Here is an 8,526-nt window from a genome sequence, read left to right on the forward strand (position 1 = left end):
AAATATTAAGAAGTAAGCCCAGAGATTAAGTTTGGTGTGGCCACCACCATACAAAGATCACCCAGCAAGCCCAATGCCATCCAAGTTAAAAGCATTTAATAAATTGATAAATGTATGAAAGTTGGTTTTAAATGTGTTCGGAAGGGGTTTAGAAGCAAAAGAATGTGAAAGGATAAAAGTTAATTCACCCTTATGAACACATTAAAAACCCAATGATGAACACAATTTATTGGATGTAATGGGATTAAGTTTGGTGTCCCAAGGGACACTCATTAGTTGCAACCTCATTCACTCATATTAAAAGAAATGTGGAGGATTCTTTTGTCATTACTGATAGGGTTTTTGGTTTCCTTTTTCAGGAGAGAGAATGGGCCCACATGATTGATAAGTCATCAAGAAGAGAGTCAAAGTGTACTTGCACTTTGGAACTCAACACATGCAGGAAGCAAAGTTGGATAAGAATTGGTGCCTCTTCCCACGCTAGGCGCCACTCCCAAGTGGGAAAACATTCAATTGCTCCCACTTCCCACCATTCAGACCACACTTTCCATCGCTATAAAAACCCCTACTTTTTCTACCTCTCCTCACACTTCAAACCCCAACCTCACATACGAAAAGATCCTCACACTTCCTTCTTTCTTTTCATCTCCTTTCTCTTTTCTTTACCTTTCTTGTTCTACTTGATTAGGGACAATCAAGCCCTAAGTTTGGTGTTGGAGCAAACTGTGTTTTGCTTGCTTTCTTGCAACTTTTCTCAATCTTCTTTAACCCTTCAAACATCTTTCTTCATCCCAATGGCACCACCAAGAGCTTCATCAACAAAGAAAAGAAAGACCAAGGAACTAACCTCATGGTCCTCAAGCCACAATGAGTACAAGTTCCTCTCTTCATTCAACCAAAACTAATTTTATGGTTGGGCGAGTGAGAGGCAAATTATTCCAGAAGTTGGGTTCTAATTGGGAAGGAATGAACACCCTGAGATCAACAGGGAGATAAACAACAGAGGCTAGGCACTCTTGTGTAACCCACCAAGGAAGGTGGTGGAAAGCTTGGTGAGAGAGTTCTACACCAATGCTGTGCCTCAGCAAGGGCAACCCTATGGCTATCTTAGCTATGTGAGAGGGAAATACATTGACTACAGCCCCTCTAACATAGATAGGATGCTCATGGTGAGACAAACAAGCTCCACTCGGAGCTATGAAGAAAGGATAAAGCAAGAAGACCCATAATTTAATGAAATTCTCAATGATATTTGTGTGTTGAATGTGCAATGGATCAGAGATAAAGATGGGAGACCCAACCAGCTGAGAAGAAGAGATTTGAGCCCCCAAACTAGAGGGTGGCTAGATTTTGTGAGAAGATCTCTCAACCCCACTTCAAAAACTTCTGAGGTGACTGTGGAAAGAGCTTTGCTCATATACAGCATTATGAAGGGTGAGAATGTGAATGTTGGGGAGATGATAGCCAACAACATTAACAGGGTGGTGAAAAGCACCAAGGATAGCACAAGGCTAGCATTCCCAAGCATCATCCAAAGGCTGTGTGATGAAGCAGGGGTGGAGAAGATTATTGATGACGTGCTGGTGGACCAAGACAAACCCATAACTGCCAAGAAGATGGCCAAAGTGGTGGTTGTCAATCCACTCGAAAGGAGAAGGAGCAGAGGGGACATGCTCATGTACCACAAGGGCAGCCACAACAAGAAGAAAAGTAACCACATCACCTAGCACTCCAACTACTACCATATCAACAATACCAACAATATCAACAATTTTCTGAAGGTTTCAACTGGGAATAAGTGCAAGGAGACATACACCATTTGAGAGAAGATGTCAATCAACTCAAGGAAAATCAACAACAATGGGACCAAGTGAATCAGAACATGCAACAACTCTAAGGATGTTTGGAGCACATGAGGAAGGAGCAGCAAAAACAGTTCGACTGGGGAGAAATGCAAAGCGCACTCAATAAGATAGTGGAGCAAAATAAATGGCAGCAGATGCACCTTGCTGAGTTCAGGAATCTCTATGATGCCAGAACTATTTCAAGGAGGCAATATGACATCAACACACAAGCGAAGCTGAATCACTTGTGTAATGCTGTGGCTGCTCTAAACCCTGGATACCCAACATTCATGCAAGAAATGGAGGAGTTGAGTGCAAGACAAGAGGAAATTCTGGCCAAGCACAAAGAGGATGAAAGGAATTACATGAGGAGGCTAGGATTCTGGAAGCCCAAGGACACAAAGGGACAAGAGGGATCCTCTAAAAAGGATGATGATGACTCCTCCCCTTCCAAGAAGTAAGACAAAGGAAAGGGGCCAATGAACTAAAGCTGCTCAAGGTTGTTGAGTTCCATGGTTGACAATCTCAAAATTCTGAATTTATGTCTTAGTTTCTTTATGTTTGAATTTCTATTTGATAATAAGTTTCCATGTTAGGATAGTTTATGTTTTGATGCTTAGTTTTTTTTTATGCCCTGGAGTCTTTTATGAGTTCTTTTTTTTTTACAAGAAAGAAAATGTAATGTTAATCAAGTTTCATCAACATAAATAAAAGATTAGTTTGCTTTCATAAAGATTCATTGTGAGTGTTGCAAAAACAAGAGCAAAAGAAACTAAGACCAAGTGGAAGTGTTCAAAAACTAAGAGATAAGGAACTAAGTGTAGAACCTTGAATGAATTGAAAAGAAAATGAGTCATGAAAAGCAACTAGGCTTAAAAGGTAGGACAAGTAGAGGCAGAAGGGTGTCCCTTGAATATCTATAGAACCAAGAAGTAGTAAGCAACAAAGACCCAAGGCTCTGAGCATCAACTACTAGGATGGAAAGAAACACTAAAGAGCTCACAAGAGTTGGAAAACCTAGTAGATGCTTGTGGTGAAGATGTGTCAGGAAGAGGCCTGGGCAAGTAAATTCTTAGGGGTGTTTCAACACCTAGTACCCTAAAGCCAACTGGTTTGTGAGTGCTAATTGAAAGCCTAATTTAAGGGTTGTCCTGAGACAAAATGCTTAGAGTCGTGGTCAATAAAAAAGAAAAGTGAAACGAATAAGACAATCAAAAGAGAATGGAATAACTCTTACTACTTCAAGGTGACAATCAATAAAAAGGGCCCCTGAAGCTTATACTTGGAATAACCTTCAAGGACCTAAGAGTTCTTTGTGACATTGAAATAGAAATAATCATGTGTTAAACACTTAGCCTCATCCTTGGTAATGTTGCATCCATTCAAGGTCAAAGTCTCAATTTATCTAAGAAATGCTCACATTGATTTGCTTGGGACAAGTAAAGCTGAAGTTTGGTGTTGTGATTACTTGCATTATCTACCCTTTTTTCTTGCATAAAAAGGACCATAAAAGAGTATAATCTCATTTGATCATTACAATTCATGCACTATTTGATGAATATTTTGGTACATTGCTTTGAAATGGGTTTATGCTGAATTTCAGGTGAAAAAGACATCAAAAAGAGAAGAAAATAACAAAACAAGGCTGGGCGTGTGAAACTGGCGTGCCACTTGAAGCAAGCGCCACAAAAATGTATGGGCGTGGCACGCCAATACTGAATTCTAGGGAGGATCCTCAAGTCATCTATATTGGCTTGGCACGCCAGGAACTGGGCATGGCACGCCAGAAGCTGGGCGTGGCACGCCAGTGTAATTTTCCAGAGAGCAATGTTGAAGGCCACCAAAGGGGCGTGGCACGCCTAACCCATCACATACTATGGGCGTACCACTTGAGCCATGGGCGTGGCACGCCAGTTCATCACTCCAGAAGAGATCATCACCTGGGTGTGCCACTTGGTATCGAAGGCGTAGCACGCCAGCTTCAAAAGTCACTTGGGCATGCCACTTGAAGAGCCAGGCGTGGCACGCCAAGCTGAAAAGTATCACACTAAAGGGGCGTAACACTTGAGTATCAGGGCGTGGCACGCCAGTACAAGATTCCAGAGAGCAACATTGAAGACCCAAAAGGCTGGGCGTGGCACTTGGTATCAAAGGCGTGGCACGCCAGCTTAAATTGTCACTTTGGCGGGTCATTTGAAGAGCCAGGCGTGGCACGCCAAGCTAGAAAGAGCCACATTGAAGTGGGCGTACCACTTGAGCATCAAGGCGTGGCACGCCGGTACAAGTTTCTAGAGAAGAGGTTGAAAGCCAAAAAGGCTGGGCGTGCCACTTGGTGTCTGATGAACCGAAATATTCATATGCCGGTTAGAAATTAGCAATGAATCCAATCGTGAGTATAGTCTAACCAACACGCAAATATCAATGATTAATTGAGATAGAAGCCTTGGCTAAGGGTAATTATTGGAAGTTTCATCATTATAGATTCCTTCAATTGTGGTAAGAGTTGAGTATTGCTTCACTTAGTTAACCCCCTAATAATGGAGGAAATTCAAGTGAGAGTAACTAACTTGAGTCACAAGTCCTTGTCTCACCCTAGGGAAGTATAGCTTTTGTGCACTCCAAGTCAATTAGCAATTCTCAATTCTTAGTTAGCAATTGATATTCACTACTCAAGTGTCTCCAATAACTCAACCCCTAAGCCAAGTGAGAGAAATCTACTCCATAGCTAGGGTTGTCATTATCACAAACAACTAGTAGGCAATCATAGAAGACATGATGTAATTGAGAGAAGAAAATTGAGTTAAAGCTATCTAATCCAAACAATCATCAACAATCAAGCAATTGAATGAAATTCCTCAATTCATTAATCATATTTCAAGGTAGCAAAGTCACAAATCTAGATCTAAGAGATTGAATCAAAAGAGCATTAATTGAGAGTAGAAGAAGAGTAGATCTACAACTTGTATCAAAGTAAAAGTTAATTAGCAATGGATCTCACCAAGAAATCAAAGGAGAATTGCAATGGAGAAAGTGAAATCCTAGAGAGAAGTTAGAGTTTCTCTCTCTAAAAACAAAATGTAACTAACTACCCAAAATATCTAAAATTATGACTAATTGTCCTAACCCCCTAATCCTTGGTCTTCTTAAGCTTTTTCCTCCAAAATTCTGCTCCAAAACTGGGCCTGGGACTCCCTGAAATTGCTGGTCACGTTTTCCTTTTAAAAATCACGTGCGCACATCGGCGCGTACACGCACAGTACGCGTATGCGCCCCTGGGATTTTTGTGACCTACGCGCAGGCGTACGGTGCACGCGCGCGTCATAGGAAATATGGACCAGCTATATAAGCGCGCTGGCTTCTCGTTCGGCTCCACTAAGCCGGCTCTGAGAGTGCACATCCGCGCATACACGCATGGTGCGCATCGCGCCCATGCCCAAATTCCAAAATTCTACTTTATTCCATGCTCCTTCCATTCATGCATGCTTCCTTCACTCCTCTTAGCCATTTTTGCCTTATAACTTCTAAAACTACTTAAAAACCGCATCAAGGCATCGAATGGTAATAGAGGAGGATTACAATATATCAATTTTTGATGCAAAAGAAGCATGTTTTCATCTATGAGGCAAAGTAGGGAGAGGAACACAAAATCATGCAGTTTTATATGAATAAGTGTGGAAGATCATTGATAAAACCCTTAAAATCTACACATGATAAACCCTAAAAACGGGGTTTATCAACCTCCCCACACTTAAAGTATAGCATGTCCTCATGCTAAAGGAAAGCAAAAGACCAAAAGATCACAAGAGAGTGAGACTCATGGGATGCAACCTACCTACATGAATGCAACTAGGGTGTGTGCTACTATCTACTTGGTCAAGAGCAATTCAATCTTCCTAGGACACACACACACACACACATATATATATATGCACATAGGGCAAAATGATGGGCAATGTATGAACTCTACCAATTTTTGTCATCAAAGTGAAATATGCATAGTTTGCTTGAAGAATGCTCGCAAGAGCCGGGAACAAGGAATCGAGCTTCGAACCCTTCACCGGAAGTGTTTGCACTCTATTCGCTCGGTGTATAGGGTTGATCACTCAATCCTCCCCTATTTCATGCTCTTCCAAAATTTGTTCTTCCTCTAACAATCAACAATTGCTCTATGCATGCATACATATATCACGAGGTCTTTCCTTAAGTTGTAATGGGGTTAGGGTTAAGGTAGGGTTATATATTTGGCTAAGTGGGCTAGAGGTTGAATCCTTTGATTAACTTAAGCTCTCCTCCTAACCTATATAACATCCTATACAATTATGTACTAACCTAACTACCCACTCCTCACTCTTCCACATACTCATGCTTTCACTTTTGATCATTACACATATGCATTGATTTGTCTTTGAGTCTTACTTTGGGGCACTTTCTCCCCTTTTATTGCTTCTCTTTTTCTTTTTTTTATATTTTTTTCTTTTTCTTTTCTTTTTCTTTGTGTCTCTTTTCCTTTTCTTTCCCTCTTTTTTTTCAAACTATGTACAAGAATATCAATGCATAAGGTCTATATATTTAATCAATCACATGAGAATGTATCCACTTTCTAATATTTTTAACAATAACATGCTTTTACCTCAACCGATGCTCCCTCCCATTTTCCCATACTTGAATGGCACATACACACTAGCCTAAGCTATTCAAGGATTCAAATAGGGACATTCATGGGTTTTCCACTTTTGGCTTGTGATGTGCTAAAATTAAGAATAAGTGGGTTAAGCATAGGCTCAAAATTGGTTGCAAAAGTTGTTTAAGGTAAGGTCATTTGGGTAAGTGGCTAAGTGAATTGATGGCCTCAATCACGTACATGCATTCACACATATAACAATGGACATATAGAGTCAAACAAATTAAGGATCACAATCGTAGAGAGAGAACAATGCTCACAAGAAGGAAAGTAAGTTGCTAGAAAATGTAGCCACGCAATTAGGCTCAAAACTCACTTGCTTATGTTCTTGGCTCAAAATCCGTGTTCCAAATTACATTCTTCAAACAAGCATAGCATCAAAAAATTTTTAAATTTGGTGAGTTTGCCCTAAAGTTCTAGCTTCCTAGGAAAGAAGTCATTACTCTAACCAAGTGGACTTATTAAGAGAGAACTAACATGTAAGGGATGTCAAATGTAATCTATCCTACTTAACAAAAGAAATTCAAAATTTATTCGGGTGTTACCTATGAAGACCGGTTGGCCGACCGACCTCCCCACACTTAGAAGTTGGCACGGTCCTCCCTGCCTTGAGTGAGACGCAGTGGTTGATCGGCTTCCGAGTGTCCATCATCATCTCCATTATCGCTATCTTCATTATCGGTGTCGGTGGATGTGGAAATATTTGGTTCTTCCATAGGTGGTGCTAGGCAACTTAGAAGCTTTTTGACAAAAGTGTATCGGCGTTGGTTGCGCCGCTTGGTGCACAAATTGTGAATCACACTTTTCACAACTCGTACCACTAACCAGCAAGTGCACTGGGTCGTCCAAGTAATACCTTACGTGAGTAAGGGTCGAATCCCACGGAGATTGTTGGTTTGAAGCAAGCTATGGTTATCTTGCAATTCTTAGTCAGGAAGTCAATTATATTTATCAAGTGAATTGCGAGTAAACAAGAGAGCATAAATTAAAGGTTACTTGTGATGCAGTAATGGAGAATATGTTGGAGTTTAGAGACTCATGCCGTCAAGAGTACAAAGTTCAGATCTAAAAAATGTCATCAGATACAAAATGATTCTCTAAAAGTTGTTTAAATACTCAACTAGTAGCCTAGGTTTACAGAAAATGAGTAAACTATAGCAAATGGTATAGAGATCCACTTCTGGGGCCCACTTGGTGTGTGCTGGGGATGAAATTTAAGTAATTCACGTGCATGAGGCCATTTTGGGCGTTCAACGCCAGGTTTGGATCCATTTCTGGCGTTGAACTCCAACTTTTAATCCTTTTCTGGCGCTGGACGCCAGAATTGGGCAGAGAACTGGCGTTGAACGCCAGTTTACGTCGTCTATCCTTGAGCAAAGTATAGACTATTATATATTGCTGGAAAGCCCTAGATGGCTACTTTCCAACGCAATTGGAATCACGCCATTTCGAGTTCTGTAGCTCCAGAAAATCTACTTTGAGTGCAGGGAGGTCAGAATCCAACAGCATCAGCAGTCCTTTTTCAGCCTGAATCATATTTTTGCTCAGCTCCCTCAATTTCAGCTAGAAAAATACCTGAAATTACAGAAAAACACACAACTCATAGTAAAGTCCAGAAATATAAATTTTTCCTAAAAACTAATGAAAATAAACAAAAAACTAACTAAAACATACTAAAAACTATATGAAAGCAAGCTTTGTTCTTTGCTGCTTTTTCTTGCTTCAAGAATCATTTTTATGATTTTTCAGATTATCAATAACATCTCTCATGTTCATCATTCTTTCAAGAGCCAACATATTTAACAGTCTTAAACAACAAATTCAAAAGACATATCCACTGTTCAAGCATTCATTCAGAAGACAGAAAGCATTGCCACCACATGTTACTAATTAGAATTTTTCTTATTAAAAACTCGAAATTTTATTGCCTCTTATTCAAAAGATCTACTATTTTATTCATGTTTGCTGATGATGAGAAAAATAGACTATAACTTAATTGGA

This window comes from Arachis ipaensis, chromosome B04 (genome assembly GCF_000816755.2).
Source record: "Arachis ipaensis cultivar K30076 chromosome B04, Araip1.1, whole genome shotgun sequence".
Lineage (NCBI taxonomy): Eukaryota > Viridiplantae > Streptophyta > Magnoliopsida > Fabales > Fabaceae > Arachis > Arachis ipaensis.